Source organism: Cryptomeria japonica, chromosome 10, assembly GCF_030272615.1.
Source record: "Cryptomeria japonica chromosome 10, Sugi_1.0, whole genome shotgun sequence".
NCBI classification, from domain to species: domain Eukaryota; kingdom Viridiplantae; phylum Streptophyta; class Pinopsida; order Cupressales; family Cupressaceae; genus Cryptomeria; species Cryptomeria japonica.
Genome location: NC_081414.1, coordinates 32532242 through 32551714, shown reverse-complemented (window position 1 = coordinate 32551714; position 19473 = coordinate 32532242).

Sequence of the window (19473 nt, the reverse complement as noted above, 5' to 3'; positions counted from 1 at the left end):
TTTCTTTTTTGCATAAATGCATCTGTGTTGCTGAATCGCGTCTGTGTATGGCAAAATCGTGTATGTGTTCAGTTTGTATTTTTTTATTTTCATTTCCTCATTTAGGATTTCAGATCTGGTTTATTTGAGCTAATATCTTGTGATCTAGCTAACACAGTGGTGCAACTTGTCTTTGGAAGCGAATCATGTGTCGAAGGCCCCTATTTTTCACAAAGTGTTTTGGGATTTTATTAAAATAAACCTAACTTGTTTGCTTGCAAGAAGGGGTAATTATTTGAAACCACCCAAATTACTAATAAATCTTTGTTGCGGGACCTTGGCAAAGGTTTTCTTTTGATTTTGCATTGTGTGCCTTGTTTCCATAGATTAGCAAACACTTCAATTGGTGCACTAAAATTAAACTAGTGTCTTTTGTGTCTTGAGCAATAGGCTCTTTGTGTTTAATCTTTAGAGGGTCTGCCTCCCCGTGTGGTCATTAGGACTACTAGTGAGGAGGGAACGACCCAAGTGGTAGTGAAGCAAACCCCCCTCTTCCAAACCACTATAAATAACTGTATTCATGGTGAAAGCCATGGGTAGTGTGTGTTGATTAGTTCATACTGACACTATGTCTCCCCACAAACCCGTTTGATCAAATTTATTTGATCAATAGTAGGGCACAACCCCTAACGGCTGGGAGCCTTCTATATTTATAGATCTGAAAGTGTCACATGTATGGCCACACGAGCAGATGCCCTTACTAGCATCTTTTTGTTTTAGAAAGCCACAATCCTTCTAATTGCTGGGGCAGGAGGTCGGACCTCTGGAGCAGCTCGCACACATACAGTTATTAGTAGAGATACAAAGTTCATCACGGGGAGTTTTCGTGGGGACTGGTGCTTGGTTGCCTCGGAGAAGTGAGTGTTGAGGGTGGAGCTAGTGGGGTCAAGCATCTAAGTATCTTCTTTGAATAGCGTAGCCCTCAGGGGAAACCCCATGTGGGATCAATAACTATTGTCCTGGCCAACAATAGGAATTGTGCTTGTCTTCTTTTAAACATTCAAACATTCAAGATCAAACATCAAAACATTGTGTCTTCAAGTGTATGCAAAACATTTTTACATCAAACAACACACTTTTCTTTGAGTTATTTTGAGTCCAAACACTTGCAAACATAGAGTCCTCATCAACACTGTGTCCTCTTGTCACGAAAAATGATCAAAAATCTAGATTTTGTCATAACAAACAACTTCACAAGATGGAAAAAATTGCACTCAGGTTTTATAAACGTGTTTGTGTCTGACAGAAACATGTCTATGTCTCATAACCGCGTCTGTGTAGGACAAAAATGCGTCTACGTTATCATAGCAAACTGCATTCACAAGATTCTCATAAATGCGTATGTGCAGTATCTAGTCAAGTTTGTGTTGGGGAACTGCGTTTGTGAAGTATACAGACACGTCCGTGTTCAGTATGGGGAAAATTTAGAATCCAGCAAACAAGAACAATCAGTTTCAGAATTCTTGAGCTTCCTAGGTTATTTCTCTGGGTTTTCATCTAGCATTCAACCTATTTTTGGGTCTCACAAAGTTCATCATTTCTTTACACCTTGCATTACATTCACGTTTGTCTAAACTTGAGTCAAAAAGTCACTTGCTTGTCCTCATCTTGCTTTGTCAACACAATACATACAACAAAATTTTGCTAAGTGGTCCCTCGTCAAGGTCTATCACCTTTGGGTCTCATTTGGTCTTACTTGGAGTCAAGGTCAACTTACCTCATCAAGAGATCTATCATCTCTTTGGAAGTCACACCTACTCTACTACATACATACTTGGTCTTACACTTTGGACATTGCAAGTACCTCAGATTCATTTACATTTCATCCAACTCTTGGTGTTCCATACTCTTTCCATTTTCATCTAGTCTCACACATCTTGGTCAAGCCCTAGTTCATGGTTGAAACCCATTCCCAAAAATCTAGGAGGGAAGCTAAAGAGGCTCAAGAGTCTGCAAACATGAGTGGTTATAAGTATGACAACGATATATTTTTCAATTCTAATCATACCACATTACCTAACATGGACATCTATAGAAACATTTAGAATGTTGAGAACATGGATGATACAAACAATAATGATGCACAAAATGACAACGTTGACAACATTTTAGTACATTCAACAGAGGTGGAGGAAACTATCATAGATCCCCATTTTAATAGATTGGTTGGAGAGATCATGAGAAGAGATAGACAATATTTCCTAAAAGTGATGGCACAAACTGGAGCTAAAATACCTCATGATTTTGACATGTCCCAAATAGTGGAAAATCGACCTACTCAAGAAAGAACTCAATATGATCAAAGGATACCTAATAGTGGAGGTACTAGGGGATTGCGTTTCATGAGTCACCATCATCCTTGTTTCAAAAAATTGAGATCCCCAATACACATGGTCAAGCTTATGATACTCACGAAAGAATATCTCATGAATAACTCCATCTATGCAAACCTTTATGGAAATCTTATGTGGATAAATACACTCAATTGCATACCAATGCTAAGGACCAACCTCAAAAGAAATTGGATACCCAGAGGCATGCCCAAATTTGGACACAAGAAAACCCCATGTCAAATTTCGGGGCAACACACAAGAGAAAACTCATGACATGCCTTATGAACCTATATCAAGTGGTCCCTACACACATTATCATTATAGACCTCCTCCATATGAGCATGTTTATGATCAATACCATCCATATATGAAGTATCCTCCTCCTCCACCTGGTGGCTCAGGTATGGGATATGGTCCAAGAAGTCAGTCTCCACCCAAAAACAATTTGGAACAACAGATAAAGGACTTACAAAAGAAGATTGAGGACATCAATACACCAAACCAGCTTACACAATGAGAGATATATGTCCCTATCCATTTGATAAAAGCATTCCAATGCCCCCATTTCCTACACATTCTGTAACACCAAAGTTTGATAAATATAGAGGCAAAGGGGACCCTAAGGCACATATAAGACAGTTTTTCACAGCTTGCATTGAGGTAGCAGCAGAAGAAATGTACTTGATGAGATTCTTCCCACAAAGCTTACGTGAACAAGCTATGGAATGGTTCTCCCAACTTCCACCTGGAATTAAGTCATGGGTGATCTCGCAAAAGCTTTCATACAACATTTCTCATATAACATAGAAATAGATATATCAGTTACCACTTTATGCAACACCAAACAGAAAGATGGGGAGTCATTTTCATCATTCTTACAAAGGTGGAGGAATTTAGCCAGTAGATGCTCTTGCGAAATTCCACAAAAACAAATGGTAGATATGTTTACACAGAATGCCAATAGAGAAATTGGTTATGACTTGAGGAAAGATTGTTTGTCCACTTTCAACGATGTCATTGAAAAAGGCTTAGCAACAGAGAAGGTCTTAATTGAGCAAGGAATCATCAAGACATTCAAAGAAAATAAAGAGGATTTTAAAGGAAAGGACAAGCCACGATTTTGGAACAAGAACAAGAACATAGTAAATGATAGCGTTGTTGATGCTAACATAGTTAGACAAAAAATCACTCTTTTAGGACCAAGTTCTTCTATAAACAACCAAGTAAATACTCAAGGAACTTCAAAACCATGAAGGAAATACACCCCATTGGGAGAACCACTTGAGTCAACTTTTAGGAAGTTAGTGGCAAACAAGATAATGACAACTCCAGACAATCCTCCATATGGACCAAAAGTCAAACCAAATTGGTGGAATGATGATGAGTACTGTGAATATCACAAGAGCAAGGGACATAAAATAGGAAATTGCCATTGCTTGAAGAACATTATACGGGATCTTATTGATAGAGGTGACATTGAAATCGAAGGATATGTATCTAATCAAGAACATGAGATGTTTAAAGAAGCATTCCCTAAACATCACAAGGGAAAATCCAAAGCCATAGATGAGCAAGCCAACTATACCAAAGTGTCCTATGATTATGTTTCAACCATTAATCACATTTCAATGGACAACTATGTTTCTACTATTATCATAAAGGACAAAATGCCTGAAAGTTCTACTCAAAGAGCCAAAGTTGTCCTAAAAGGCATTGGAACATCTTCGAAATCTACCTCTGAATGTAATATCACAACTCGTCAAGGTGAGATCACCCTACAAGGTGCTCCAGCTAAAACCACCACTTCCTCATCGACCAAACTTGAGTATGACCTAGTAGAACAGTTAGGGAAGACACCCGTGCTTATCTCAATCTTAAAATTTTTGCGTATCTCTCCTTCGCATAAATCCATACTCGAAAAAGTCCTAAGAGAAACCTCTGTACCGATTGATTTAAACATGGACCAGTTTCAAGCCATGGTGGGATACCTTTCCGTTCCACATTCCTTTACATTCACCGAAGCTGATGATGCCTCTGTAAGCCAACCACATAATGCACCTGTACACATTGAATCCTTCCTACACAAACATTGAATAAAATGAGTCCTGATAGATGGAGGAGTCGGTCTGAATAGTTGTACATTGAATACTCTTAAGCAATTGGGATATTCTGAAAAAGTTGTGAATTCTACACATGTAATCACCATCAAGGCATATGATGACGAAGAGTGCTCATCCAAAGGCACAGTCACCTTACCTCTCATAGTTGGGCCAATTACAAAGGATGTGGTTTGTCAAGTCCTTGATCTAGATATCACATACAACATAGTCTTGGGACGCCCATGGATTCATGAAATGAGAGTTGTTCCCTCAACATATCATCAATGTATCAAGTTCCTACACAATGGAGTTAAAGTAACCATCAAAGTTGATCCAAACCCATTCATATATTGCGACAATCTACGACCTAGATTAGAAATAACAATCCTACTCAATCGAGAGGTTGTTCCTTCATCATCATATGTGGATCCAAAATCCTTGAAAGCTTCTACATCAAAACAAGCAGAGATCAAAGAAAAGTTCAATATTAAAGACACGGGATGTGGTGAGTATATCTTTCATGTTTATCAACTCCCACTATGTCCTAAGGTATTCAATTGACAGGAACAATCTATACACAATTTGAAAGGAATTGGGTGTGAACCACCTAGTGTTCGAGCTACTAAGTCTAAGTGCAAATCTCCTCTAGTGGTGCAAGCAACTCTTGATATCAATAGTCCTAAGAGTGGTTCCAACAAAGAATATATTAAGCCTATCGCCAGCCCTCTTGAGAACTCACATAGCTTTACCATATCATCTGTTCATTCCATTTCCACTTTGCTCCTAGAGTTGGATCAACAAGAATCACAAAAGCCCTTACTAATTGGGGATAAAAAATCAAGCTTTGAAAAGAAAAATTTAAAAGTAAAAAATAAAGAGAAGTCCTTCAGTCCAAATCAAAATCAAAAGCTATTGGAATCTACAAAAATCAAAGTTAAGGATAAAAATCCTATGAAGAAAAAAGAACAAGAGTTTATCTCCCCTAATATCAAAATAACTCAGGGCACAAGTTCTACAATTTCAAGTCAAAAAGAATATTTGTTGATCCTAAGTCTCCATCATGCTATCCTACTTTCACTTCTTTTCGCAATCATAAGCCTTCATTCCTCATCCACTTGTTCCTCACATCCATTCCCTTCTGGAGATACATCATGGACCTTTAATAGAACTTACTCAAAGGACTTTGTTATCAGGGATGCCCAAACTTCTTTAGGTGACACGCATACAGGCCTGTGTAGTCCACATGCTAGTAATTCTATCTTAGTTCCTTTATCAAGGAAGACAATCAAGGGAGAAACATATCATTTAGTCAAGGAACGACAAAACTACAATCATAATGTTAAACCTCATCTATTTGAGGTAGGTGACAATTCTCAAGGAAAATCCTAAAAATCAGCAAGACAAAGAGAAGGGCAAGTTCGAACCAAATTGGTTGGGTCCTTATGTCATCACAACAGTCTACAGATCAGGTGCATATCATCTTTAGACTCTAGATGGAGAACCTTTGGAAGATCCAATCAACAACATGCACCTTCACAGGTTTTACACATAGCTCTTCAGCATATCCTAATTCAAAAATACAAAAAAATCAAAAAAAAAAAAATACAAAAAAAAAATTAAAAAAAAAAAATTATAAACATAAAAAATCGTTACCTGGTGAAAACTTGGCAAACAAGCGCCTTGTGACACATATTTTTTTTTTGGAAAAATTGAAAAAAGTAAAGAGAAATAAATTCTTCCAATGGTGAAAACCACTTCAGTGGCGCCCTGAGCAAGTACCATGGTGAAAACTGGGTCATCGGTGCCATGTGTAGAGACATTGCTCCTCTCTCCTTCAGGATTCAATCTCATTCTTTCACTTTGCACACACTCACAACCTATTCGTCCATAATAGACTTACCCATTCCCATCATGGCTTGTTATTGATCTACTTAAGATTGGTTAGCCATTCATAATAATACTTTCTTTTCACCCCTTTCCATCCATAATAAATTAGCTCCTATATGTGGCTAAGGCAAATCCTAAGTCTAGTAATGGGTGTGGAACTAAGAGCATCACACGTTCTGAGGAGTACAATTTCTTGTAGTTTTCTTCAATCTATCCACGCACAATCCACAATAAAGCAACACTTGCATCACAGATCCATAATAAAGTATCAATTTCCTGGATTCAGTCGATTTCATATGAGATGTCAACAACAACAATGGGCTTCAACAAATCAATTCTTTCAGTAGACTCAGACAACATTATGGTTCAGTGCTATCTATCCTTTTTTCTGAAGGTAAACATTGTGACCACAATCAAATAGACTTATACAAGTGACAAGACACACTAAATTTGAGGACATGTCTTTTAGCTTTTCTAGGATGTCTCTGACTAGAGATTCTATCTCTAGGATGTCTTTGACTAGAAAGGCAAGGATGGGATATGTTCACCTATTGTTTTGTTGTCTATGGATTGTCTCTTAGTAATGATATGACTTATCCAAGGATATGAGGACACTAAGAGTCTAGTGTGAACTGGGGCATTCCTTGTTTGCAATTGTTTGATCTCCATGCAAACGAGTACAATGACTTTTTGGGTCAAACCTATTTCTGGATTTTCATAACCTATTTGCCATAATAAAGCTCAATGATGATACATCACAAGAATCTCTTTCACTTCCATATCTTCTATCTTCCATTCCCCTTTCTTGATTGACCTCCATCGTCATCTTGAGTTTGTGTATCCCGCTATCACATGACTGAGTATAATGACACACCAAAAATATATGCATTTCATGTAGTTTGCACCTGCATTACCACATATTAGCATTTCATACATAAATATAGATATCAAAATTGCACCATATCCTACACACAACACATGTTAGCACATTTTTTTATTCTCATCATGTAAATAGTTATTTGCATTATCATATTCATCTGCATTTCATAAATTCACATTTGCATAACATATAAAACATAAAAGAATAGAAATATTGCATTTCATCATGTACATACTTGCATCATTAAATCATAAATTGCATTAACACAGAAACATGCATCACATAGAAGCAACATCACATAGGTACACATGCATATAGATGTCTCAAGGATGAATCATCTCATATATATATATATATATATCAAAATCATAAGTGTCATGATACAATGATGTCAAAATATATAGGGCTACAAAATCACCTGAAGGTGTCTACATCGTCATACAAAAATGGTACAACATCGATACATAGGGAGCCCTCTAAGGCTATGATGAACTCCCTCCCTTGGAGCCAGCTGACCTCGATGAAGTCTGAGCCTTGGAAGTCCCCACCCCAGGATCATCTCTCCTACCCCCTCTATCTGGTGGTGGTGGAGGACCCATGACCCCACCACTAGACTCTTGTCTCCTGTCTCTCCCTTCAGTGGTCGTCATAGTCCATGATGGTCTCTGAAAGCTCCTAGCCCACTGATCTGGTGGCACAAATCCATAATACAGATCTCTCCAGTAGGCTATCTCCTCCCCTGCTCATAGAACACAGGAATATCCAGCCCCAGTGTCCTCTGCTGCTTGCCTGCCTACCCTCAGTGCTGCCTTAGTCTCTATTTAGCATTGAATAACTTGATCTCTCTCCAGCTCAGTGTCCCTCAGCTGTCTCCTGAGCCTAGCCCCATCCCTCTCTAAGTTATGAATCTCATTTGTCTGTCCCTAGCAGATCTCTCTCAAGGATAGTAGTTCATCCTCCTCCTCACCTCCCTCCTCCCCCTGTCCCTATGGCTGCTCCTGTGGCTATCCCTGTCCCTATCCTGGAACCTGCACTGCTAGCATGTGTAAAGGCAGTCCACCTCTACCTCTGACTACATGAGCCTATCTCTCCTCTCCTTCATCTCTCCTCCAAGCTACCTTCCTCTCTGCTACTGCACCCCACCTCCATTGTATACCTTTTCCTCCACCATCCCTACTATCATCTCCACCATCGCCCTCTATCGACTCTCTTGGATCTGTCAGCCATGGAAATAGATGCTCTGCCCAATATGCATTGCACTCTACATCCATCCCTACATCCTCCACATCTGCCCAGATGTCCCAAGGCATGGGAACCATCTCCAACATCTGTGTCACTACCTGATCATAAGAAAGTAATGGACCTAAATGTGCCTGATCTCTCACTATCCACACATACATCCCTGAGCCACATGGCATCCATTGTATCTTGAAAAATTGCCTACATACTCTGTCTATCAACTATTGCTCAATAACATATGGTGTCCTCCCTATCAGATACCTACTCCTGAACACGTATGACAACTCCACTGTGTCATCCTCCGAATCCTCACAATCTCGGTAAGGCCTCCATACCACACTGTATACCTCATCAATCACTCGGTGCCAATACTCTAGCCTCCCAATTCGTGACTGGGAAGTAATCATATCATACAAATGTACATAACTATGCCCATGTTCCCTGCCCCTAAAGTGTATCAGTCATGTAACTGGAAGATGCTCATATGCCCATACCTGCAACAAGGTCACTCCACACCCCAATCCTACTGGTCCATGATACACAAACTGATGCAGCTCATAATACAAGTGTGCCAGTAGATACGGTCCCCATGCAAACCTTGTGTGCTTAGTCACCAATGTCTCCAGAGTCCTCCCCCATCCCACAACCAACCTTTATGTCGCCCTATCTAGACAGACGAACCCACTGATAACTCCTGCCAACACCGCCGATAAAGCCAATCTTGTAGTTTTCATGGTGTCCCAGGCCACATGTCCTGGCCTCATCTCCAGTCCTATATCCTAGAACACTTGTCTCAATGCCTCCCTATCTCCCTCTCGATTGTAAGGAACCAACTCCCCATCGATAGGTATCCGCAATATCCTGTACACATCCTCTAAGGTGACCGTCATCTTACCCATCAACAAATGAAAAGTGCATGTCTCTGAGTGCCATCTCTCAGCTAATGTAGTCAGCAACCCCATGTTCGCTCGAAATGCAGACATATACATAATATATCGTAATCCCATGGCTTCCACTACTACTCTATCCTCCAATGTCAGCTCTGGTCGTAATCCCTGAGTTGAAGGGTATATCTACCATGACTCTAGCATAGGTAGGTCCTCTTGTAGCCAGGCAAATCAACGGTGTCAATCCTAGTAGTACTCCCTACTCATCACAAAGTGTTTCTTTTTTCTCTTAGTGCTTATTGTAGTCACATAAATCTGTCCATTTTAATTAAATGAATATTTCGTATTTATTTGATTAAAAATCCACTAGCCATCAATTAATTAAATTATATTTAATTAATTCATCCCCAAACATTCTTCTATTAATTAAATAAATTATTCAATTTATTTTAATTCATTCATTAAATCAAATTCCATTCAATTAAATAAATAAAATCTATTTATTTAATTAAATCCCCTTTTCCTCTTTTAAATAAATTAAATAAAACATTTATTTAAATCATTATCCCCACCCCACTTGCATTTTCCTACAAAAGCAACTTGCACACATTTATTGAAATAAATGAATTTTTATTTTAATAAAATCCTATTTTCCCTCACCCACCAAATCCACTCGCAAAAATCTAATCCCCTTCTAGATTCTTCTAAACCCTTCCTAATTAGCCTAATCCATCCCCTAAATATTGTCACATTCCTAAGCAAAATGGAGTCACTTCTCAAAGACCCCAAAGTCTTTGATAACCATTAAAGGCTTTCAACCTTCAACCACTAAAAATCTCAAAGTCTTTGATAACCATTGAAGGCTTCCAACTTTCAACCACTTAATCCCCAAAGTCTCCAAAAACCATTAATGGTTAACCCAAACCCTTCCACATGGTTAAAACATTTGTTTTGACTCAACCTCTACCCAACCCAAGGGTCTCATCAAGCCTTTAATGCTTTGACCATGATTATCTCTTAATCATTTGCACAAAGGTTTATCCTTGGATTAACTCTTAATCTAGTGGATAATCTTAATTTAGGCTTGACCCTTAGCCTTTAGATAACCATGAGGTCTTCTCAGGCCTTTAATGCCTCCAACCTCTTCTTTCAACCCAACCTTATGTTGACACTTGTCACCATTTCATTGGTGCAAATTGTGCACATGGATCCCCAACTTTCAAGCTTGACCCTTGATTAAACCTTTCAATCCTGACCATCCATTGCTCCATTTTTCCTATAAATAGAGCCCATTCCTTCATAATCCAGATCCTGAAAACTTGTATGCATCTAAGCTATAGACATTTTAGAGAGCATTTTAGCATAAGCAATCTAACATCTTATCATTTTGGTTAAAATACATCATTTTAGCATAATATTAGCTTTTCATTTCATATTTGGAGCTATACTACAAATCTCAATCCTCCATAAGCATCCATAGTGCAAAAAGCTGGTGAGAGCTACACTATTTTGGAACTTGGAGAGGAGAGGAACAAGGGAGAAGGAACTAGGAGTATGTTAGGAGGTATTTGGAGATGCCTCATCATGTTTGCTTTAATAGTTAAATATGCTTGCATGCTTGTAGTCTCTCTTTTGGTATGCCTTCATAGTTTAGTTTTAAGATTGATTAACACTAATGTTTTGTGTGTTTTTGTGTTCTTTGATCATAAACTAACCTTGTGTCATTTAGGAGGGCATCACTTATATCTATCATATGGCACTCTATCCTAGTAGTACTCCCCGTTCATCTCAAAGTGTTGCTTTTATCTTTTCTTTTAAGGAACCTACTTGAGTGCATCCTCTTGAGTAGCTTATCCAATTGCCAATGTATGTTCTATCACAAAATTGTCAATTTCATCCTAATCCAATTGACAACGTATATTCTATCACAGAATTGTCAATTTCTATGGTACTCCCTGTTCATCACAAAGTGTATCGCTCTATCCTATCCTAGGGCCTCTGCTTGAGTGTATCCTCTTGAGTAGTTTCCTGATTGGCAATGTATGTTCTATCATAGAATTGTCAATCCTAGCCCTATATGTTATCCTAGTCTTCCCTAAAGGACCTATTTGAGTGTATCCTCTTAGAAGCTTATCCAATCGACATCGTATGTTTATCATAGAATAGTTGATTCGACCTTGAAGACATGAATGCTCATTCATGACACAAACATGCTTTAATACTACACAAATGTTCCTACATTTCACAAATGCGCATGGAGTACACAAACATGCCTCTTTCATGCATATACGCACTTGCCCTGCACAAACGATTCTACATTTCACAAATGTGCTCGCATTTGTCATAGACTCCTTTGAAACCATAGACGTGTTTCAACTCGACCTAGACGGGCCTGGCACCAATGCAAATGCACCTTAACATCTTTTGCCCCGCTTGACACTTTCTACGACATACCTAATATGCATTTATTGACCTACCTAACATGCATTTATGACAACAATTAATGCAACAAGGTACACAAAAGTTTTGTGGTACTCACTGGCTCTCCTGCATCTGCTGGCTTTTGATATCGGCAAACATGATCGAATCTATGCACCAATTCCATCATTGTTGACTTCTGACTACTCTCTGCTCTCTCTGCACTTTGATCTCTTAGGTGTGTGGATGACAATGAGGATGTTTTCCCTCGTAGTCTATCTTATAGACTACCCTAGCCCTAGTCTCCTGAGTCAGTCTTCTTTATCTCATGACTTTGTCACTCTATCATATCTTGTCAGTCCTTTCTAGCCTTTCTTTCTTATCGAGAGATTGTCTACAATCTTTTCAGACATTTTCATCCAATCTCTCGAGGGGGCATATTATTCCCGTCTTAGGGTAACTTTGTATCAGTTTATCTTATCTTCTTTGAGCCAACACGACAAGCTGCATTGTCTCAAAGAGGGGCAAAATGTAGACACCTAAAATTGTCCTGTCTAATTAAATAAATATTTTTATTTATTTAATTATTTAAGCCTAAATCTTCTATTAATTAAATAAATCTTTATTTATTCAATTAATTCATTTATCCTCTTCTAGCCTTTTTCCCTCATTTAAATAAATAATTTTATTTATTTAATTGATCCCACTTCTTCTATTAATTAAATAAATATTTATCTATTTAATTAATTAATTAGCCTTTTCTACCTATGACACATGTCATTCATCTCTTAATTCCTACACTACCTACCCTCTCATTATTTTCTTATTTCTTCTACCTACCCTCTAATCCTAGCTGACCATCTATCTTTTACACCTCTTAATCTTATCCCTCCATTTCCTAAAGTGTTCTCTATATAAGAGGATGCTTCCTTCATTGTCAATCCTCCCAAGCGTTTTTATCAACCTTATGCAATCAAGCCTTTTTACGATCAAGCTATCAACTACATTTCCATTCTTTGTTGAGCTCTTGTGCACACATAAAATTTGAGAGCAAATATATAAAACAAGATCAATGGAGATAGGAAGAATGGAGATTCAAACCCTAGTGGACATGTGATGGTATAATCTTTTTGATTTTGTTGATTCTTAAAATGTCATTGAATATTTTTTTGGCTAATAATTCTATTATATTGAAACCTGTAGAATATATTTAGCTATACACATGAAGAAGTTCAAAGATGAGTCAAGTAGTCATGCAAGATGTTTAATGTTTCCCCATCTTGATGTGCATTTTAATGCTAGTTGATGCTATAATGTTGTAATTATGCTATATTAGGTAATGAATGTACCAATGAATGAATTGGATTGAGTATCTAAAATAGATCAAAGCTTATCCTTTACACAATACTCTATCATACCAATTGAAGATTTGATGATTAGGATCTTCTTTATTATCATTTATTCTCCTTAGATTTGAGTAGTAGCTAATTTGAATTATATTTGTTTTGCTTATATCTAGTTAAGTGAGTACATGCTACCATTCTTATTTTATAATGGATTCTACTTCTAATACTTGAGCCAACACATATTAGACTTTATATGTTGCTGACCTAGAAAACATGATACCCTTGTTCATCCCTAGGATATCTACTTACTAAAATGATCCTCAAGCCATATTTATCAAGAATAATTAGCATGTCTCACTAGACCCAACAATTTTACCAAGTTATATATTCCATAATTATCAATATGGTCCTTGTTGTAGTTATAGTAATCTAATTCATAGCTTGTTCCTATATTATGTGATGAGTTGACAAGTACTATAGTTTTCTAGAAGTGGATTTCTCTTGACTTCATTATAATCAAGTACACAATCTTCATATTTAATTGTCTTGGAGTAAATAATTCATACATTAATTATTCACTTAATTGCATTAATTCACTAAATAATCGATGCCTTAATAACTAATGAATTATTGGTATTTATTATTTAGTTAATTAATTATTTAGGGATATTTAATTAATATTTATTTCCATGCATAATTTAAACTAGGAAAAGCAAACTATGTTTAGATTTTGAGAGTTTCATGCATTTAATTAGTCTATTATGCTATTTGTGCATACATGACTGATTCATGCATTCTGTTTCAACTCTCAATCTTTCTTGTAAACTCCATTAGAGTTTCTATCTTTAGAGTTAGATTTCTTTATAAGGATTTAATATCCTTCATTGTAACTCAAACAATAAGCAATACAAGCAATTCAATCAATTTCATTGTTATTGTCTTCAATTATTTTGTTGTTCAATTATCTCTTTATCTGTGATAGGTATTCTTGCAGAAGATAACTGGGCTTGTGGGATTTGCATTTCACGAATTCTAACTAATTGTACATAATCTTCATATAATTCAACCAAATGGAAGCTTCCTTCTCTAGATGGCATCTTGCAACTTTTGCATGTGAGTGAACTATAAATTTCATGTCCCTACTTATCCATTCTGACCAAACTTCTACAATATACCCTCCGCCCTAGGTAGCAAACCTAAACATGCATGCACATCTTCTTAAGCTCTATAAAAGTAGTATATATACTCTTCTTTTCTAATGGATCATTCTTCAAAAGATATTAAAATACTCTTCTTAACAAATAAAAAGATATGTGTGTGTAAATTGTAATATAATCATTAGATTATATAATATTTTTCTTATAATGTATTTAGATAATTATATTATACATGTGTACATAGCATTTGAAACTCTTTATATATGTTGAGCTCTTTCCTTGTGGGAAGGGTTTTTTCATTGCATCCTTTGCTTCTTACTTGGATAGAAACTTAGTTTTAGACAAGTTGTGGGCTTGGGGAGATCACTCTCTATCTATCAAGCCATGGACAACCTCTTTTAATCCCCTTACTAAATCATTGTCTATGCGTCCAATATGGGCCCGCCTTCCTAATCTCCCTCTCCATTTTTGTGAACTCTCTTGCTATGAGGCCATTGAAAACTATATTGGTCATTTCTTGAAGGTGGATGAGGCCACGTCTTCTATGAGGCACTCTACCTTCGCTCGCTTTTTAGTCGACATCGACATCTCCTTGCCTCTCCCCAAGGATGTTGTTCTTATGGTTGGGGATAGGCCTTGGTCTCAACCATTGGATAATGAGGGCCTACCCTTCTATTGCCAAAAATGCTTCTCAACGAGGGATCTTGCTTCAGGCTGTTCTCTTCCTCGCCATAGGGGTGCTGCTACTTGGTGGAAAGATGCCACTATTGAACATTTGATTGTCAATGCATTGGATTCTACTTGTTCCTCTCATGAGGATGATGTTTCCTCCCATGATGAAGAGCCTCTCACTGTTGTTGAACCTTCTACTGATCCTCTCATTGCTGTTCAACAACCTTCTTCTACTACTGTTGAGCTTGCTTCTAGTGCTGCTCTACTTTGACAACCTATTTTTGCACCCCTGTAGAAATCTCCCATTGTTTCTCAGCATCCTATTGCGGTTCTACAACAACACTCTGCAGCTACTTTTGATCACAACTCTGTAGAATCACTTCCACTTGATTTCTCTCTTGGTCCTAATGAATGTATCGCCTAGACTGTGGCTCGTTATAGGCAGAAGGGGAGGTCCTCCCCCATTGTCCTAACCTCTCCCTCTCAAGGCTTGGGTGTCTCTTCCCCTTCTTGAGTTAAGTCTAGTTTGTTTTTTGATCTGACATTGTTGTGAAGGGGCTTGCTCCCTTAGTTAGTTTTGTCTTTTTGATAGTCTCTGACTATGTTAAGGGTCGGCGCCTTAATTAACGCTACTTTTCTTTTAATCAAAAACAATCCAAGAGATTTAATCTAGTCTAATGAATCTCCAATTTGATGTATTTACCATTTTCTATGCATTCTCAACCTTGCTCTAGATGTGTGTGTGTTTTGAATATATTCACTATTTCATGTTAAATAGAAGTAGTGCTTTTCTATTGGCTTCTTTTTCATGTTCAAATGCATAAATTGATAAGTTTATTTGAACGTTGAGTACATTTATTTTAATGCTAATCTTCGCAAAGATATGAAGAAGGCAGCAGTAAAGAATATCAGAATATCAAGCTTGTCAGAACATCAAATGAGTTGGGAGCTGGCCACCCAAGAGCCGCAAAAATTCTGTGTATCAATGGGTCTAATATGTATGTGCATCATTCTAGATACTAAAAATGATGATTTTGCTGTACTATTCACACAACAGTAAAGTGGTAATGAATATAAATATGACCTTGGAGCCAAGGTAAACTTGTTCCTCTCTAAATTCCCAAATTCTTCCTCTTTTATTGTATACCCAAAAACCTTTAATTGGCATGTTGTAACTGGTATGATCTATGGAACAGCCCTCCAGACTCTCATTTTAATATATATCACATATTTCACTGACTGGAATAAACAGGTAAAGCATCGGTTTTGAGCACCATTATCTCACTGACTGTCTTTTCTTTTGTCATGCAGGTTGCTCAAGCCAAGGATCGCCATAGTTGTATGGGGATCGGGGATCAGCTGGGCCTCCAATTAAGACATTTAATGAATGAAAGTGAAGACATTTAATGACTTTTGATACAACCCACAGGACCATTCTAATTGAACTCTCAGGTGGATGATAATGTTGAAAATCACAACGTCGCAGAAATGTTGAATGGATGCTCCAGCTACCAATTTGGATTTTTCAATTCTAGAAAATTAATATTTTTTCTTATTGTAATTTGGTTTTACACAAATCTTTAGTTTTCAGCTGTCTTGACTGCTTTGTTTTTCTATGTACTGTTTTTAAGTTTCCAATTTGAGTTCAACTTCTAAGTTATTATTTGACCTAGTTGAACCTTCTTCAAATTATTTTATGGTGTACATTCTTTTCTTGTTTTATATATATATATATTCAAAAAATAAATAAAATCATAAAAAAATGTTGAAATGACAGTACAACTATCTGATTAGATTTGTAACTCCTGCAATTTAAACCTTTTTTAAAATATGTGGATTTCAACCTGCATCACAAATTGGAAGCTATGAAGGGATCAACTTTCTTAAGGAGCATTTTATATGGTTGATTTTAAAGATAAATAATAAATTTTAATTTTTAATTAATATAAAAAAGAATTTGTATTTTTAAAAATAATAAAATAAAAAATTAATATAAAAAAGAATTTGTATTTTTAAAAATAATAAAATATAATAATTTTAAAATAATATTATAGCAATTTTAAGATTTTATTTAAGTTTTTTGTTTATCTATTATTGTAAAGGAAAAGTACAATTTCCTTTACAATAATAAACAGGCCATCTAACTATTTTTTCTATTATTGATTAAATGAATAAATCTTTATTTATTTGACCAAACATCTATTTTTCATCTCATTATTAACAAAATAATATTTTATTACCTAATTAATAAAATCATTATTCACCCAACCCTTTTCTTAGCATTAATCATTTTATCATCATCTCTCTTTTATAGTCTAACTATAGATAAATAAATCCAAATATTTATTTATCCAAGTCCCTCATCTTCATCCCAAAAAATAAATAAATATACTATGTATTTATTTAATTTTATGTTTTATTCACTTTTTATTAAGTTGACTAAAATTAATTAGCTCATTAATCACCCAAATGCACATTCCTAAACCTTGATGAACCCATTTAAACCTTTCACATCCTTCAAAAAGTACTTAGGCATGAGTTTTTGATGTGAAGCATGGGTCTTGGTACACATCACATGAGTTAAAGATTTGCCCATGCCCTTAAAGTACTTCAAGGTACCCTTTCAATCAAATCCATTCACTCCTCCCAAAGGAATTCTCAACCATTGATCTCTCTTGAATCTTGGATCCTTCCATATGAACCAATGTGGAGACACTTGGCATCTCCACATCATCCCAAGTCTTTCGATCAATATGAGCCCTTGATCTCTCCAATCAATCCTATCCATTCAATCCTTCATCAAAAAATCTACATTCATTTCAACCCAAGCCATTATTAGCTTCCTTGAAATGTAATGTTATGTTATTGATAAAAGCACTCACATATCATCATCCACCATCTTGGAGCACAACCCCATAATCAGTGCAACGAGGATTGGCACTGATAAATAAATAGATTGACTTAGTTTAGCTTGTTTACATATTTTTACATTTGTGCACGTGCACATCTTTGGCATGCCTGCTGGGAATTTTGTGTCATTTGATTATGTTTGTAGCTTTTTTGCTACTCACAAATTTTAGTTCAATGGCTTGAGGTGTTGTTTCAACATTTCTTCTTATTTGTGGTACCTCTACATCATATAGAGGTATTTTAGGTAGTTCAATATTTTGGCAACATGTTGTGGTGTTTTGTGATGAAATGGTATTTTTTCTTTAGTCCTAAAAGTGTGATGGATCCACATAACTAGTCTTCAATTTAATAAATCAACCAAGGTTTTGGGGACTTTAATCTAATGTTTTTATAGGGGAATAACATCCTAATAATTTATGTCATGCTAATCTCCTTTTTAAGCCCTCAAAAATTGATTTTTGAGATTGTCATGTACAAGTTTGGCCTCTTTTTATGCAGGACACATGTCGATTTTGTAGGTCTAAACATAGTTTGGAAATATGTTGAGGTATTTCTATAATAGAATGGCATTTGTGTATCTTAGTGCATCCACTCTATGTCATGGCATATCTACTCATTTTTTTCTTCTATAGTGGAGTTTAATCATTTTGTTTGGATTTGATATTTTCTAATCCCTTGGACTAATCATTGTTTGTTGTGACTTGTGATCTAACACAATCTTGTGTAGGAAATCACATGTCCTAGACATAATCTTTAAATTTTTGTCACCTTTTAGAAATCCCTTATTGAGTCACACATTTTTTATACTAATCTAGGCACACTTCACTTTTTAGGGAAAGAATAACTCATATGTTGTACTTGTTGGCATATGTGCGAAACTTGGTGAGATGATGATATTGTATGTTGTCATTGATGTCAATATGTTGAAGTAAGCAAATTGGCAAGAGAACTGGTATGATATTGTGAACCGGTATATGTGAGAACCAGTATGATAATGTGAACCGGTATATGTGAAAAAGTGAAGCGGTAAGTTGGAATGAGAACCGGTATATGGGAAGTTTTGTATCGGGGTTTCATTTGGCATGACTATCGATTGGTAGTCTCAACTTCAAGGTTTCCGGTTGATGCATTCCAAGCCTATGTGATTCAACCGATAACATCTTGTGATGAGTTAGCATTGTAATGAAGACTAGATAATGTTGCCACACCAGCCTTGTGTGCATGAAGGATTTCCTTGAGGATCTTGCATGGAGATTGTTCCTATCTACCTTAGGAATGTGTGAAGTCTCTGTAAACAGTGGAGAGCGCGTGATGGGTTATCAGCTTCCTGAACCGACAAAGAATGAATGTTGGATAACATCTTGAGATCTGTTCAAGACTGTTGTATTCGATGTAGTGTGATTAACGGTCAGGATTGAACCGATTGAATTGTTAAACCTAAATGTTTAGGGTTTAGGGTTTATGCTACCGACCTATCTGTTTCCTATAAGGTTGATGATTTTTTTCATTTTGAGGTTGTTGGCAAATGCTATGTGTGTATCCAAGTGAAGAGATACTTGATTCTTGCCAGACCAAAGAAGTGTATTGATACCTATAGAGTGTGATT